Source organism: Rhincodon typus, chromosome 12 (assembly GCF_021869965.1).
Source record: "Rhincodon typus isolate 14 chromosome 12, sRhiTyp1.1, whole genome shotgun sequence".
NCBI lineage: Eukaryota > Metazoa > Chordata > Chondrichthyes > Orectolobiformes > Rhincodontidae > Rhincodon > Rhincodon typus.
Genome location: NC_063343.1, coordinates 58,589,101 through 58,607,751, shown reverse-complemented (window position 1 = coordinate 58,607,751; position 18,651 = coordinate 58,589,101). Strand labels below are relative to the sequence as shown.

The following is an 18,651-nucleotide window of genomic DNA, read 5'->3' as shown; positions in this document are numbered from 1 at the left end:
TGTGTTCCATAATTAATCAATAGTTTGAATATGAACCCACTGTCTCTGTGCCTCATGGTAATGCTCTCCTTGCAGATAACCTTGCCAGCCTTCATGTGTAGCCCTCTAAAACTTTACAGGATGAAACTCCTCGAGCTATCATTGTGGCTGTGCAGAGACCCCTGGCAGTCACGTTCATACTTACCACATACATACACTCCCACAGTTCTATGATACATTCATATAATCCCTACAGTACAGAAGGAGGAGATTCATCCCATTGAGTCTGCCCTGACCCTCCGAATCAGACCCACCCCATCCCTGTAACCCTGAGGTTTTTATAATCATGGCTAAACCACAAATCCCTGGACACTGTGGGGCAATTTTTGTTTTAGCATGGCCAATCCATCTAAACTACACATTTTTGTGGGAGAAAACCCACGCAGACACGGGGAGAATGTGCAAACTCCACGCAGACTGTCACCCAAGGCTGGAATTGAAGCCTGGTACCTAGCACGGTGAGGCAGCAGTTCTAAACACTGAGCCACCATGTCACCCCTGGATTCCTCACTCATTCTCATAGATATATAGTAAGTCAATTTACCTTTTACTGCACCAAAGCCAAGTCCTATGATGTGCCCATTGTTACTAACCTTATCTGCCACCTGTATCCATGCTTTCTTTATTAAGATGGAAATAATGCCTTATGCCATTGCAGAAAGAGAACCTCCAGCATTTCAGTGACAGCCTGGATAGGGCACACAGGGATACACGTTGAACTGTGGGGTGTTCATGAGCATTCCTCTGTTACTGCTGATGATTGGATGATTTGGTTATCCTTTCTCAGGCCTGATGTATGAAGAATCAAACTGATTTACTCATGGCTTTGAGTGCTTCAGGACCACTGAGACTGATGAGCTGTGCTTGCTGCCAGATTTCAGTGCCTTCCCCAGCACTGCACACTGCCATTCTCCACTAGACCCTCCCTTATGTCACAGGTTATCAGCATTCCCTTAGCACCCCACTGGCATTTGTCTCTTTTGTCCTTGTCCCTGATGCCACCTCCAGCCATTTGCTTGGAGTTCTGCCATTTGGTCTTAGTTAACTGACTGTTGCATGACTACATGATTCCAATGCTTCGCTTGCCACCCACATCACTGGCTATTGGATATAACAAAGTGTAGAGCTGGATGAACGCAGCAGGCCAAGCAGCATCAGAGGAGCAGGAAAGCTGACATTTCGGGCCTAGACCTTTCTTCAGAAATCTAGGCCCGAAACGTCAGCCTTCCTGCTCCTCTGATGTTGCTTGGCCTGCTGTGTTCATCCAGCACTACACCTTGTTATCTCAGATTCTCCAGCATCTGCAGTTCTTACTGTCTCTTATAATGGGTTCGTTCATTTTTCAGCTGGCGGAGTGAAATATAGCCTTTAAAATAGAATTAATAGTCTTTATGCCAAACTGAGGGGGTGTTTAAAAAATACATGTAAAAAGAGCTGATTCATTCCTGTTATCTGGTCATAACACGTCTCATGTAAAAGCTTTTAAACCAATATTTATTCCTTAATAAACATTGAGTGTAAACAGACGTTGTATGGGAAGAGTGTGTATGGTGGCGGCTGACTGTCAAAAATTAGTGGGAGACAGGTGGGAATGACAACAAAACGTGCCTCAACTTTGCTTGTGGGGCCATAGGGTGCACTTGTTCCTTCTCCATGTTCCATAAATGCTTTTTCTTTCTGACTTGCTTGGTCAGCTGCTTCAAACCCCCAAATGCAGCCAACTTATGTTAGCCTAGTAGGAAAACTGCAGATTCTGCCCCTTTTAGAACTTCCTGAAAATGGCATTTGGGTCCTATTAATTTAATAATCCCTGAGGTGTATAAATTCATTTGTATTTCATCTACTGCAGCAAGGCATCATCTACCTGCAGCACCTAGCTGGTGAATACTAAACAGATGGGAAAAGGTCAAGTTCCAAATTGACGAACAACCTTCTCATTGTTAGTTGTCCCCCTTTCTAGTTTCTGTTGGTTCGTGGTTTAACCAAACTGAGTACATTGTATTCATACCGAATTGACCCAGTACAATGTAATAGTGAGTGAATTTTACTGAGCAGTTGAAGTTATGGATGAATATGGGGAAGGATTCCCAGTTGTGGAAGTATGATCAAGATGTCTGTATCTATGTGACTACCATGCGTGTGGCAGACATGGGTGGTTGAGTTGGATGAAACATATTGCGTATATATGGCATACAGTGACTGCTGTCCTTTGGAAAGTGTCAGGAAACAGGTCCAGATTTAAAAGCATTTCACTTGAGTCAAACTTTGAACATGTCAACATTAGGATCCAGGGAAAGATTCTCAGGACATGACACTAAATCTGTTCTAGTTAGATAGTTGACGTGTACTTTGTGCATATTATGGTGGTCAGGTTGGGTTTTTGTTTCGGTAAGACCAGTAAATGTGCAAGATTGCACCATCCCTGTTAAAGCCTCTGCAACACTTGGGCATTGCTCCTGAATTCTGTCCAGGCAGGCAGATAGGCAGAGGGATGGTGCGCAGCAGATCAGAAGGTGGTGAGAGGGAATGACAAAGGCAAATTCAAATATGTGTGGAAGATTGTAGTTATTAAGAGAAAGAAATTTATCTGTTGGCTTTCTATTGCTGCATCTCATAGATCATTCTGAATAAATCTGAATGAATTACTTTCATTTCTCTTCTTAAAGATTGCAAAGTATGTGGAATGAGTAAATAACTCATTTTTAATTTAAACAGAAAGAATCTCCATCAAAAGAACACCAGGAATTTCCTCAAGAATTAGCAGCGCTTCATGAAGATGGTGGTAAGAAACTGGCAGTGATTTAAATTGGGGCAATTTTGTCATAATACAGAGAGATCATCTTAAACTCTAGAACATAAGAAAGAGGAACAGGCACAGGTCATTTGGCCTTGCGAATCTGTTCTGCCATCCAGCAAGATCTACCTCAATTCACTTTCCTTCGTTCCCCTTAATTCCTTTGGCACCCAAGAATCCATCAGTCTGACACTTGAATGTCATTTGATGGGCTGAAGCTCTAATTTATGACCATTCCTGTGATTTAAAATTTATTCAAAAGGCGCTAATGGGACTTTCATAGTTTTGAAGCTAATTTGTTCAGATGCTTTCAAAAGGTCTTTTGATAGTATTGTCTAGATGTACAGACTGCCTATTGACCAAGAATAGTGCTGCCAGTGGGTGTTGGGTAAGTCATTCTCTCTGCAATCTTAGCTGCAGTTCTGCAGAGCGATGGAAACCAGTGAAATGTGGAAACGTAGGAAAAGGTGTGGGGCAGTAAAGAAAATTAATCAGCTCTGACGGAATAGCATCCGTCATCTCAGGAAGGTATTTCTTTGCCAAGTCCAGCGTATGTATTGAAGTAATGTAGGGCCGTTTCTTTGCAAAACTGTTTGTCTTTCGTTTTTAAGTAGCCTGTAGTGTTGTTTGACAATGTAAATTTTTACTTAATTTCTATGAATTAATTGTGTGTATTTTCATCTTTGGACTCAGGCCATTGGTTTAATGGTGTTATACTATGGTCAAGCTGCTGTATTTGCACTATCAGAACCATAAATTCAGCACAGAAACTGAAGTCTATAATTGATGGATAATGTACTCTTTTCCCAAAATTGCCAATCAATTATTTGAGGCCTGGAAGTGTTTGATTGAAAGTGTAAATTGGAATGGTACTGGAATACCGTGGATCCATCACCAGGATCAAATGCGGACACTAATTCTGTGTGGGCAGGTAGTGGGACTACAAAGGGGTTTCCATTGGTGGCAGCCAATTCACAGACCATTGCCAGGATACCCATCCCACTGAGTTTAGACTGCCTTGCGTCACATGAGCCCAGTCAGATGGTTGGCAGAAGCATTATTTAGAGGTGGTCACTCCTGATGCAGCAAGAAGAGGGAGAAGACCCATCCAGAGGCACCCTTGATAGGCCACCAGAAAAAGTTGTCATGTGTCAAAGGCAGGTGGGTCCCATCAACCGAAGGACTGAACCTCCTGCAATAATATCAGAGCATCCACTGCTGCTGTTGGGCCCCTCCATGGGCTATGGATCCTGTGGAAAGTGAAGGGGCAGAGCAAAAAGCTGCCTCACTGAGGTTGGTGGATTCAATGAGGGGGAGGGAAGGCCTGCTCTGACACTGCAAGCAGGGCCATGAGCTGACCAATGAATTACCTTTAATTGACCTGGAACAAGCACTGCCATTATCACCTTTGGTAATACCTCACGATGATGAAACTATGTCAAAGCCCTAGATTCCCTCCTCTCTCATTTTATTATCCAATCATAGAATCTCTACAGTGTGGGGCAGGTCAATTGGCCCAACAAGCCCATACCGCCCTTCCGAAAAGCATCCCATCTAGACCCTGGCATTTTCCCTTTAACCCTGCATTTCCCGTGGTTAATTCACCTAACTTACACACCCCTGGACACTACGGGGAATTTAGCGTAGCCAATCCACCTAATATGCACATCTTTGGACTGAGGGAGGAAACCGGAGCACTCGATGGAAACCCACACAGACACAGGATAATGTGCAAACTCCACACAGACAGTCGCCCGAGTGTGGAATCGAACCCTGGGTCCCTGGCACTGTGAGGTAGCATTGCTACCACTGAGTCACCATGCCGCCCTTTACCTTTATCTTCTACCTCCTACCTCTGAGCCCATCTCCAAATCACTGGCAAATTCCCAGCCCTGAAGTCTTATTCCTTTTCAAATAGTTAATTGTTGATGAGTTAAAGACAATCACTGCAACAATATTAGCCAATATTTCTAGGGAATGATATTTAAGCTGAAGAGTTCAAGAACAATACTAATTTTCTGGGCCTATTGCAATTTACTCTGCTCTAGCTAAAGCTGGTCCATTAAGCCTGTGCCATTATCAACAAGCCAAATCTGATTTGATTTGATTTATTGTTGTCACATACCCAAGTACAGTGAAAAGTTTTTTGTTTTGCATGCAGTACAGGCAGATCATAATATACAAGGACATACAGATCACAGGGTGTTTAGACAGAGCGAAGCATACAAAGTTACGGCTGCACAAGAGGTACACAAAAGGAAGTCAACATTAGATTTGGAATTAGAGAGGCCCATTCAGAAGTTTAATAATAGCAGGGAAGAAGCTGTTCTTGAACCTATTGGTATGTGTGTTTAAGCTTCTATATCTTCTGCCTGATGGAAGAAGTTGGAAAAGAGTATTACAGGGATGGGAGAGGTCTTTGATGATGTTGGCAGCCTTTCCGCAGCAATGAGAGGTCTGGATGGAGTCCGTGGATGGGAGGTCGGCTTGCATGAGGCCTAAGCTGTGTCCACAACTTTCTGTAGTTTCTTACAGTCCTGGGCAGAGCAATTGTCGTGTCAAGCTGTTATGCACCCAGATAGAATGCTTTCCATGGTGTATCTGTAAAGGTATAGAAGTGCCAAATTTCCAAAGCCCCATGAGCCTTCTTGGTCCCATGAAATAAATACAAGCTGCTCCCAATGTTCCAAGGCCACATTAATTTGTCTGCACCATGCATTACAGTATTCAGCATTTAAGAAAGATACAAAGACTGTGCCAATAATACTTTGAATAAAGTAAATACAGAGATTATGTGAGGTGAAATTTGTCTACAGATCAATTTTCCTGCATTCAACAACATTGTATATTCACTACAAAAGCAATAGCTGTACAGGAACTGAGACTTAATAGAAAAATTACTTCGATCACAATGGTTAATAAAATCATAAATACCTTCAAATCAACATAGAAGGTGACAAGGCAATTTCCAACTTTCTACCTGGCTTACTGCCTTGGAATAATCATATGCCAAATCTTGCAAATTCATTTATTGGTTTGGCACCATTGTTTTAAAATGTCAATCAATCAATTAAGTAGATTGATATTCGTCTCTTCACAAACCCTGAACTGCAAGCACTAAAAAAAATTAGATGGGCAGCACTTGCATTTGGACGCTGACAAGTGTCCCTTCTGGGAAAGGGAGTAACTTCCTCATGATATTGGAAGAAAATGGTGTTTCTAAAATGTAGCATTTGAAATGTGTGGCCACTGTTACTTTCACCTGAGTTTTATTGAGTGCTACTTAGCATTATTGCACCAGTAAACTCTATAAACAAACTTAAATATAAGCTGACTTTTTTTTACCATTAGCATCTTATAGACCCTCTTTATTCCCTCACTGTTTGATTTGATTTATTCACATTGAGTGTATATATAGACAATACAGTTTTCCATCGTTGACAATTAAAAGGTTTGCTAAGTTGTCTCATTTGCCACAAAGGATAGCTGCATTTTTCAATGTTAATTCTCACTATCTTATGTGATTATTCCTTTTAATTTATCAGTTGACTTCAGTTCATTATCTTCTGATTGAATTTGAATTTGTCACCTTCTGTACTCATTGAAATAAAATTGTTTGCTCTTTCATGAAACCATATTGCTTGGTTAGGTTTTATCTAAATAAGGATCAAATCATGCAAATACATCTCCTCTTATATAGAAATAAATAGTTCCAGAAAAATTCTGGTCATGCATTTAATACGAACTACAGGCCATCTAGTTAGTTGAAATCCTGAAATTTCAGGAAAAGATCAGATCATAAAATTATTTTAGTATATAAAAGAACTGTTAAATTAAGCTCCTTTTTAGCATGAAGTGTTCAAAGTATCCAAATTTTTAATGATTTTGGTCAGACGGCATACAGTTCTCTTACTACACCTGATACTCTTGCATCAGAGAATTTGTGAGCAATGTTTGCTGTTTTTGATTGTGTGTGGCTTCATGTCCCTATTTCATGGCTGAGTCCATTCATTTTGCCTTTCGCAGTTTGATCATTTGGTATTTTTTTTTCTATTTTCTCATTATTTTTCTGCCTCTTCCTCTCTCTAATTCCCTGAAGGCTTGCTTTCAGCTCCTCAGTTTTCTGTTCTCATCTCTCACTCTATTACCATCAGATTTAGACTTCTTTTGACTGAGTAGTGATAGAGATTCAGACTGAAAAGTGATCAATAAATCTATTTTATTTACATTATACTTTAATAAAGTTTGATTATTTACATCATTAAAAAAAACTAAACTTGAAACTGTGCCAAAAGGCTGAAAATGTGTACACAGATAACAGTGTACAGAGGTTGTGTATAGCCTGCTTTCTGGGCCAGCTGACACATATATTTACAGCTAGATTCACTTTATCACAACAACTGAAGACTTGGTTCTCTTTTTGTGCTTTGTTAATCTAATCACATTTAGCAGGTTTAGGGCCATATTGATAAGCACTGTTAGTAAAAATGGAAGACAGTTTGGAGATTACAATTATTTGTGCAGCAGTTCAGAGAGAACTGATATGAATGAGTTAGAATAGTAGTTTTGACTTGGGAGGTAAAAAAAATAGAAATGTTTGGAGAACTGAACCCATCCACTATACTGTGTGCATTTTCGACCGCAGAGCATCATCTCATGGTAGATTGTGTGCATGATTTTTTTTAATAGGTGGGAAATGTTTGGATTGTGCCCAATATGGGTAGGTGATGCCTAGTGGTATTATTGCTGGACTGTTAATCCAGAGACCCAGATGACATTCTGGGGACCTGGGTTCGAATCCTGCCATGGCAGATGGTAGAATTTGAATTCAATGAATATCTGGAATTAAGAATCTACTGATGACCGTGAATCTATTGTCGATTGTTGGAAAACCTATCTGGTTCACTAATGTCCTTTAGGGAGGAAAACTGCCATCCTTACCTAGTCTGACCTACATGTGACTCCAGACCCACAGCAATGTGGTTGACTCTTAACTGCCCTCTGGGCAATTAGGGATGGGCAATAAATGCTGCCTAGTCAGCGATGCCCTCAGCCCATGAATGAATTAAAAAAAAAGCAGCCAATCCTTGACCCATTGGCATATGACTGATATGTTTGCTTTAAAATATTACAAAGTGCACATACCTTGTGCTTAGAGCTTGCTCCTCAGTTATGAACAGATCCATCTTAAAGTGAAATCAACATTGAAATTTCTGTAGTTATTTATTTTTGATTTGAAAGGAGTAGAATAACATAATTTAAAGCTGAACAGTGCTTAGCCATCTCACTAGACTACACGAAGGCTATAGATAATTAACAAGCTTGTAGTAAAGGTGTGTGCACAGGACATTAGAAATTTCTCTCTGTCTTTACAATAATCTCCACCTGATGAAATTCTGCTGCATTTAACCCTGCTAATTTGGTGCAGCAGCATCATTAAATTCTCCCACTTGCATTCATGATTCAATGTCCCAGTCTCAGCAAGAGCACTGGCATTTCATGCTGAATTGAAAATGTGGCCTAATGGAAATGTATTAGAAAGCCTGCTCTAAATGGGAATTATTTCTATGGTCCTCCTCATCATCAGGAACTGAGACTCAATGGTAATTTTAACCTAGCTCATTGGGCAACAATACTATGGTTTTGATGGAATAGCAGTGTTATGCATGCCACCCTGTCCTGTTTCCAGTTGGCTTTAATGGAGAAACAGACAAGGTGCAAAACCAGGACTATATCCAATCCTGTCAGTTTCCCAATGGGAGAGTTGGTTAAAATCCCCCTTTCCTAATTCTACAGAAAACAGGAATTGACTAGCATTAACAATTTTATCACAGTAACAAATATAGTGATCTCACAATCCAGATAACCTCAAGCATTTAGTTCTGACTATAATACCAGGCAAACTGACTTGATTTCTTGGATCCCACACAATTGTTAATATGATATGGTCTGCATGTTACCTTTATAGGTTGGCTCACTTAACATATACCACAAAGATTGAGTTCTTGTTGAGATGGATATCTGAAGTTTATTAATAACACCAAACAACTATTTACCTTGTTGTAATATTACAGACTTGGACTTAGTCTAAATTCTGTGTTATTTAGTTCCATGTACACAAATAACTGATTGAACACACCACATTGACTCCATTTCTCTCAGAAATTGACTGACTCAAGGTGAGATGGATACTTTTTACATCAGAACTTCACATGTTGTAATGTCAAGTAACTATCTTAAAGGTGCACTGCTCAATTGGTCTGGAATCTATGCGATAATACCAAAATCCCCTTCTTTTTCCTTAAAGGATGGGAACCCTTTTTCCAATAAGATGTACAAGGATGTTCATAGATTGATACCTAAGCCGTTTAATGTGACCAGATCTAACATTTTTGCAGTTATAATGACTTGTGGTGTAGCTTTACCCTGCAGTGTGCTATCTGTCATCCTAGCTGGATATGTTTAAACTTTTGGGTGAGGTTGTTGACTTGCTCGCCGAGCTGGCTTGTTCTTGTTGAGACGTTTCGGCACCATGCTAGTGACATCGTGATGTCACCTAGCATAGTGATGAAACGTCTGAACCAGAACAAGCCAGCTCGGCAAGCAAGTCAACAAACTAGCTGGATATGTATCGTTTGTCAAAGACATGTAGTTGTTATCTGGCATGATATTCTTAGTAACTGAGTCCTTGTTCTGTGTGATGGCTGGCTGATGATACACATTTGGATATGTTGACTATTACTTTGCAATATTGCTCATTACAACACTACATGACCTGGCCCAGACACAACAACATTGGATCTTTCCATCAATCCATGAGGACTGGGTTTTGTTTGAGACCAATGTCTTGATCTTTATTAACAACACAGACAATTTACATTGCTACAATGTCACAGACTTACATGTCCATGATCTGGGTTCTATTCTTGGTGTTATTACTTTACAATACAAACATATAACTGACTGAACACATATAACACTCACTCCATTGCACTAAGAGACTGACTGAAAGCAATGCAGGTACTTTTATACCAGAATGTCACATGTCCTGTTGTCATGTAACTGTCTTGAAGTTTCACTGTCTTTCTGGTCTGGAATCTATTATAACAAAACAGTGTTAAATATTCAGCAATTGATTGTTATTCCTGCTGAATTTTCCACCATCATCCATTCAAAAGAAAGATCAGCAGTCTTATTATCATTTGAGAAGCGAGGGGATTTTTTTGGGCATTGTGTGCATAAATGCAGCACCACACAGCCACTGGCAATGTTTTGCTATCCATTAAAATATCTTCTCCAATGGCTTTTAGCATTCAGTAATCACCTTGCTTTTTCACTTTCCTCCTTCAGATTTACTTGGAAATATTTCTGATCAGCTACAGAAGGCAGAAGCAGTCCTTCACAGGAAACATGAGAAAGAATTACAAGGGATCAGAGAGGAGCACAAGACGGAACTTACACAACTTAAAGAAGACCTATGTTCAATTCATAGTGCAGAGAAAAAACAGCTCCAGCAGATACATGCTGAGGATGTTGACAAACTGAAACAGGAACTGCAAAAGGTTTGAGTTATGAATAAAGGCAAATCTCTGGTGCATATTTTCAGTTTATCCTACCGGTAGAATATAAATGACATAAAAATTGCGTACAGAGGACAAGGAAATGTATAGTCAATTGTTCCCAATTGTATAACCTCTGCAGGTACATTATAAGTAATCTATTTGCACTCCTTGCCTTCTGACCTTTTGTGAGTTCACAGTTTTAATTGCCCATCATTTGTGACTGTGCCTTCAGTTGCCTAGGTCCTAAGATCTGGAATAGTCTCCCTGCAACTTTCTACCTTGCTTTCCTCCGGTTTTAAGGTGCTTAAAACCGATCAGTTTAACCAAGCTTTTGGTCATCTGAATTAAAATTAGGAAACAAGAAAGTGATTTGATAGTAAAGAAGTTGAGAGAGGATGTTTGGAGTTTGATTGAGGGAATGTGTGTGAGAGCTGCAGAAGTGAACTAACTTAACCTTCATTTGTATAAGGCGTTTCGTTACCTCAAAATAACTTCCAAGGTAGAAGTTGTCCTGGACACTGGGGTGAACATTTCACAATAACGCCAGGGGATTTTTTTTCATCCACCTGAGAAGACAGACAGGTTCTCCGTGAACCAATGCAATAAATTAGTTCTGCAGGACTGATCCAATAGGGATTTGGCAATGATTGATTAATTAAGGGAGGAAGAAAGAAAGATCAGTTCCAGTTAGCTGGACAATGGAAGGAAAGGTAATGGTAAAGTCACCATAGTCATAACAGGCCATAGAACCGCGCTGTCATTAGAGAAAGATGACTGGCGGTGGTTTAACCTGAGAGTCACCACACCTTGGGAGAGGGGAGAGGTTGAGAAGGAGAGTGATTCATGGTAACCTCAACTCGTACAGAAATTGAACTCATGCAGTTGGCATCATTCTGCATCGCAAACTACCTATCCAGCCAACTGAGCTAACCAACCCTCTACAATGAAAGAAAAGCTTTGGAGGAAGATGGTGCAGTTGACCATACCAAAGGCTACAGTGAAATTGAGGAGGTGCATGAAAAAGTAATGCCCCATGGTTAGGTTTACACTAATACTTTCCATGAATCTGAGAGTTATATAAGCAATTGTGCGAACTTTCTCAACATAGCAGCATATATGGGCCGAGTAGTGGCAGGTGCAGTTTAATCTAGATAAATGTGAGGTGTTAGATTTTGGTAGGACAAATCAAGGCAGGACTTGTACACTTAATGGTAAGGTCCTGGGGAGTGTTGCCAAACAAAGGGACCTTTGAGTGCAGGTTCATAGTTCCTTGAAGGTGGAGTCACAGGTTGACAGGGTAGTTGAGAAGGCATTTGGTACGGAGATAACAAGGTGTAGAGCTGGATGAACACAGCAGGCCAAGCAGCATCAGAGGAGCAGGAAGACTGACGTTTCGGGCCTAGACCCTTGCCTTTGCAATGATCAGTAATAAGTATAGGAGTTAGGAGGCCATGTTGCAGCTGTACAGAATATTGGTTAGTCCACTTTTGGAATACTGCATTTAGTTCTCATCTGCTTGCTATAGGAAGGATGTTGTTAAACTTGAAAGGGTTCAGAAAAGATGTACAATGATGTTGCCAGTATTGGAGGGTTTGAGGTATAGGGAGAGGCTGAATAGGCTGGGGTTATTTTCTCTGGAGCGTAAGAGGCTGAGGGGTGACCTTTATGGAGATTTATAAAATCATGAAGGGCATGGATAGAATGAATAGTCAAGGTCATTTCCCCAGGGTAGGAAATCCATAAACTAGAGGGCATAGGTTTAAGATGAGAGGGAAAAGATTTAAAAGGGACCTAAGGGGCAACTTTTTCATGCAGAGGGTGGTGCATGTATGGAATGAACAGCCAGAGAAAGTGGTGGAGGCTGGTACGATTACAATATTTAGAAGGCATCTGGATGGGTATATGAATAGGAAGGGTTTAGAGGGATATAGGCCAAATGCTGGCAAATGGGACTAGATTAATTTAGAATATCTGGTCAGCATGGATGAGTTGGACCTGTTTCTGTACTGTATTTCTCTATGGCTCTATAACTCTAAATGTTGAGCTTTACTGAGCTTTTGGTTTATTCATCACTGTCTTCTTAAATGCATTTAGGGCTTGGCGACAAATGCTGGTTGAATGGCATGACCAAACACAATAAAATGCTGAAAATGTAGACAATTGAAACAGTAAATGCTGGAAATATGCAGATCCATCAAAAAACAATTTGGGTATAAATCCTTCAATGAAACTTTTTTGTTTTAGAACAAAGTCACTAATGTGAAAAATTCTTGGGGAGAAAAACATAAGCACTTCAAGGATTTAAATGCTAGACTTAGCTTTGTTCATAGGAAGAGTCTACAACCTGTCCCTTTTTGAGCCTGATCTGTCAACCAGTTATTTGGATAGCACTTAAAACCTATTTGCAGCGTGGCAACGGGGCAGTATTTGTTCAAAAGTTAATGATTATCAAACTGTTTTGTAAACTCTTCAGAAAGAAGCAGCACAGTCAGAGTCCAGAATAGAGGAACTGAAAGCCAGCCACTCTGAATACGTCAAGGTTCTCCGAGAGGAATGTGAGGCTGCAATAGCAGGTTTGTTCACTTTATCAGAATCACATTCATGCTTCTCTGAGAGACAGCAAGGTGAGGTTAATTCTGCATATGAAAGATGAAAGTTAGCTTCTTACAATCAAAAAAATCTCCTTTGAAATCCATTTACACTTCTGATTTATAGGTAATTCAAGCATAAAAATCAAGAAAAATATACCAAGGTCATTGAAAAGAGAATGAAATGCATATTTCTCATAGAATGAACCAAAAAGTGGTTTTACAGAACAGTACACTGGTTTTGAAAAGAGAAAAGCCTCATGATGTAATCCTGACTAATAAAAGCTGCTTTGGCAACAGTTTCTATAGCAATAGTAATCTGTTGGTCTACAATATGAGTTTACCCTACATTTTACCTGAAACAGGTCACATTTTATTTTGGAAGAAAGCTTACTGCCTTGGGCTAAATCAACACATTCATACTTACTGCATCTTCATTGCCTGGACCCATTCCACTCACTTCCTGTTCTTTGCTGATCATCTTTCACCTTAGCCACAGACTTGCATTGTGTCACGTGAGTCCTCTTTCATGCTTGAGGTAAAAGGGAGTCACTTCTTCCCTGCATTACAATGCTGTTTTAAATACTATGACTCTCTTTAACATGAGTTAATGCTGTGGGGCAAATTCATTTGCTTTATCAATCGCCTTTGTGACCCTACCACCAGTAATCTTCCCTGTAAGCCTTTCCCTAAACATCAATTGATAATAACACGCTGTCCCAAGTCTGTCTTCATAATGGAAGTATTTCGCATCTGGAAACCATAGAGTTTTAGATGTCCTTTGAACACTGTCCAATGCAGTAGTTATTTCTACAATAGCTTTCTCTAAAAAAAAGATTGTGTGAAGAGTTAAGCCAGCCTAATTTGATGATTATTTTCTCCTTTTCTAAAAGGTGAGCAGTAATCGAACTTTGAAGATGTGTGCCTTAAAGGAGTAGACAGCCAACATTTTGTCCTGACACTCCCACAGTTTCTGCACTCTTTCTAGCCCGTACCACATAAAAACACCAAGATCTCCCATAAGAAACTATTATCCCTGTTTATATATATATTGACAACAACAGCTTTCTTTGATTTGGTACAAAGGTATTGTAAAACTGATCCCTGCCATTTCTTATAAGAAATTTGGCTGAATCTTGTTGAAATCTGTGGAAGTGCAATTAGAACAGCAAAACAGAAGCAAAATTCTGCCAGTACTGGAAATCTGATATAAAAACAAAAAGTGCTGGGAATGCTTAGCAGATCAGGCAACATCTGCAGAGAGAAACAGTGGTAATGATCGGGTCGAGGTGACCTTTCATCAGAACAGTTGAAACCGTTCTGCAAAAAGGTCATCTCAACCTCAAATATTACCACTACTTCTCTCCAAAGATGGAAATGATAATAGGGCAGTTTCCGTTATGCTAGTTTTACAACCAGGTACAAAGTTAAAAATCTAAAATTAGATTTTAGCTTAGCAGATATTCTCACTGTATCTTTTCAAATTCACCTCATGGATTTTGATTTTAATTTGATTTATTGTTGTCACGTACCCAGATACAGTGAAAAGTATTATTATGCTATCCAGACAAATTGTACCTAATGTATGTTCATCAGGGTAATAGAACAGAATGCAGAAAAAAATGTTACAGTTACAGAGAAGCTATAGAGAAAAATGAACTCCACTATATGAGAGGTCTGTTCAAAAGTCTGATAGCAGTAGGGAAGAAGCTGTTCGTGAATCTGTTGGAATGTGTTTTCAAACTTTTGTATCTTTTGCCCGATTTTGAGGAGGGTGGAAGAGAGTGTAAATGGTGGGAGGAGTCTTTGATTATGTTGGCTGCTTTCCCAAGGCAGCAGGAAGTATAGACTGAGTCAAGCAACTCTTTGCAAGCTGTCCCTAACGGATCGTTTCCTCACATCTTTTAGACTTGTTCTACTCTTTTAAAGCATTGACTACCTACCCCACCCCTGTGATGTCCCTCTTGGCCATCCAATTCCATCCCACTTTACCAGTCGCTGTTCCCGGAACAGCTCGCCACTGCTGTGAAATCCTGGAATTGGTTGCCATCCCTGGCATGGGAGCCATCTTTAAAAGGCTACTTTGCTCCCACAAACACTGTCAGGCCAGAGCAACCCTGCACAGTTTCTAACATTTGGCCCAGACATGTCAGACAAGGGAAATAAGGTGGCCCGCTTTGCAGTCAGGTCTTGTTCAGGGTGGCACAGAGGTGAGATGTGCTCTTCCCCAGGACCACGACACCAGGACTTCGCATTCTGTTCTAAGGTTGGTACCTGAATTACAGCTGTTTCAACCATCTGGAGCAATACATAACAATGTCGGAAAAAGGACAGCGACCTCCTCCCCTCCATCAGTGTATGTGCCATCATCTTCTCTGCTATCTTACTCTATCTTTGATATTGTATCCAGCTCCTACGAAACCTCATGCTCTACCACTCTCATTTTTACTTGTAAGATTCTCCCTTGCTCACTCTCACTGATCCCAACCCTTCATGCCCTCAGCAGTGCCCACTCATTCATTTGGGACATCTCCCCAGCTACATCAATAAAAACAATTGTGCAACTGACTATCAGTTAATCTGCTTGATACCTGCACCTCTCTGCATTCCTGAACTAGTACCAGAGGCTGCCCATGACATGCTGTGCAGGGACCACTTGACCAAAGGATGTCTCCCTTGACTTGACTGAAGACTGCTCCCAGCCACAACAAGCTTCCTGGCTAAATAGCAAAGTAATACTTTACTGAGAGTACTGAGAGCCTGATATGTTTTGCTGAGGGGACAAAGCGCAAGATGGGAAGGCAAGTCAATGCCAAGGCAGGTATGCCATGAGCATTTAGGTTGACTCAATGTGGGTGAGCTCTGTGACAGCAAGTGAACAGGCCGGAATAGCACCATGGTCCACTCCATATGCTGCATGTGTGTCCCTGATTGTACGCTATCCTTGCTGCATTACAATGCTGCAGTGAAGTGTAGAAGTGGGTCGAAGATGTACCACGAAGGTTCTTGGAAGCTGGCATGTATTGGATGCTGTATTCATGGATGTGGGTTGTATGTAGCTCATGCCCGTGGAGCATGCCCTAAAAGATTGGTGCCCAGTGTACAACATGGAAATCCTTTGGAGCAAGTGTTTCAGTTGCAATTGCCAGGTACCGGCTGTGATTTCCAAAGTCGTGACTTCTCAGCATCTCAATTGTTCGCATTTGGTGGGATAGCAAACTGGATATTAATGACACAAGTTCAGGCATTAGCAAAGATTTTAACAAACTAAAATTCCACTTAGTTGGCAACATGCTGGTGTCTAGCAAGTAACTCACCTCACCGCTGCACAAATGCATGAAAGATGCAGCATGTTGCGCCTGATGTGTAAATGGGCCTCACCGGACTTCTCATGTGATTTTACGAAAAATGAAGCTATAGTCCACGCTGTTCAGGCTCCTGCAAGATTCTGCTACTGTGTCTCTTAAAGATACTACAACCATGAGACATAATACAGCAGAAGAGATGACTATTAGTTCCCTGAAGTGGGACTTGGGCAGTGCATTGGGCTCAGTGTTAATCAGTCCGTTCTGAAGCTGAATGTTTGGCAAGTAAATCGGATCAAGTTCTTTACCCTCTTTTGGAGGATGGGGATTAAATTGTACCAACATTGCCTTCCTAGAACTAGAACACAGGTTCAATTTTAAACCATCCTGAAGCCAAAAGGAAATTAGTTGACCTTTCCGGATGTGGGATGGATTGAATCATAAAAAGGGTTATATCCCACTGTACTTCCTTATATAAATTTTGATTAAGAAATTGATTGACTCATATAAACATTTTTTTTCAATAATTTAACAGATTGAATCTTGGTTCCAAACTTAATATGTTGTTTGCAAAATTCCTGTCCTATATTCTGAGGGACTATCCTTACTTTTACTAGGGCTCATAAAACTACATAAACAGGAGCAGAAATCATTGACTGAATCCTTTACAAAAACTATCACATGTCTTCAGGTTAGTTTGCATGTTTCTTTGTTTATTTATTTGAAGTGTGCGTCACATATAGACTGGGTGGTTAAAAGGGCATTTGGCATGCTTGCCTTCATTCCTCAGTCCTTTGAGTATAGGAGTTGGAATGTCATGTTGAGTTTGTACAAGACATTGATAAGGCCTCTTTTGGGATACTGTGTTCAGTTCTGGTCACCTGGTTATAGGAAGGATATTATTAAGCTGGACAGAGTTCAGAAGAGATTTACCAGGATGATGTCCGGTATGCAAGGCTTGAGTTACAAAGAAAGGCTGGATAGGCTTGGACTTCTTTCACTGGGCCATAGGAGGTTGAGAGGTGACCTTAGAAGTTTATAAAATAATGAGGGGTATGGATAGGGCTAATGATAGTCATTTTTTTTCCCTAGGATGGGGGATTTCAAGACTAGGGGACATATTTTTAAGGTAAGAGCAGAAAGATTTAAAAAAGACACAAGAGGCAAATTTTTCACACAGAGGGTGGCTCGCATATGGAATGAACCTCCTGAGGAAGTGCTCGATGTGGGTACACTTACAACGTTTAAAAGACATTTGGATAAGTACATGAATAGGAAATGTTTGGAGGACTATGGGCCAGGAGCGGGCACATGGGACTAGTTTAGTTTGGGATTACATTTGGCATGGACTAGTTGGACCGAAGGGTCTGTTTCTATGCTGTATGAGTCAATGTCTCTATTTATTTTCTCTCCCCATTTTTCTGTCCTGTCCCCCTTTCCTAGAGAAGCTAATTTCTAGTTGGATTAGTGGGGTAGGCGGTGGGGGGTGGGTGATCATCTTCCTTGTTCAAGTTCCTATTATTTATGTGTAAATTCAGAAAGCGAGTGATGGAAGATAATATGTTTGAGCAGGAATCAAAATTGAGAGTATACTGTGTTCACTCCTCAGGAATGCATGCATGTACACTATTCTAGCAATTACAGCAAGTGATCAGACAGGAAAACTCTGGATGATATTTCCTACCCAATATAATGGCATTGAAGCCAGCTATAACTCCCCTCTGAGTGACCAGTTGAAATCAGCTAACTCTGAACAAAAGAGATCAAAACAGGAACCATCCTAATTTATTTGGCTCATCTTATCACCACACAATTACTGAGCTATTTGGAGTAGTGAGTTTAAGGTGCTTCCTATTGGGAGAGTAAAAGCAAACAGCCAGATCAGAAAATACTAAATTTTCCTAAAATTTACTAAAAACTACTTAGTTTTTCAGATTTTAAAGTAGATCAGAAAATACTTCTGATCTATTTTAAAATCTGAAAAAATAGATATTGCATTTATTTTAGTTTGGACACTTTAAATATTTTAATGCTAATTATCTAGTCTCAATAGTGCAATAATGCTAATCCAGTTCACTGTGCTGATGTTCCACTGAAGGAAAGAATAGAAGAGCTTTCTGCCCAAGTCAACACATTTCAAAAGAAGACAAAGAAAATTGAGGATGCAATATTAAGAAGAGATCTCAGCAAAGACAATCAGGTATTTAAAATTTTAACCATGTGAGTTCAACAAGTCTGACTAGATCTAACTGTTCATCATGGCAGTCGATTAGCTCAGTTGGCTGGATGGTTGGTTTGCAGAATGTGAACAGTGTGGTTCAATTCCTGCACTGGCTGAGCTTACAATTTAGGAATCATGTTAG

The 18,651-nt window shown here is 40.3% G+C and overlaps 1 long non-coding RNA gene across 1 annotated transcript; it reads left to right on the top strand.

Annotated features, from left to right (window-relative positions):
* Positions 1-2,751: 2,751 nt before the first annotated feature.
* On the top strand, positions 2,752-18,645 carry LOC109916802. The gene is made up of 5 exons (XR_007263436.1): positions 2,752-2,821; positions 10,184-10,395; positions 12,869-12,968; positions 16,906-16,979; positions 18,387-18,645. It is a non-coding gene; the product is annotated as an uncharacterized LOC109916802 (long non-coding RNA).
* The last annotated feature ends 6 nt before the right edge of the window (positions 18,646-18,651 follow it).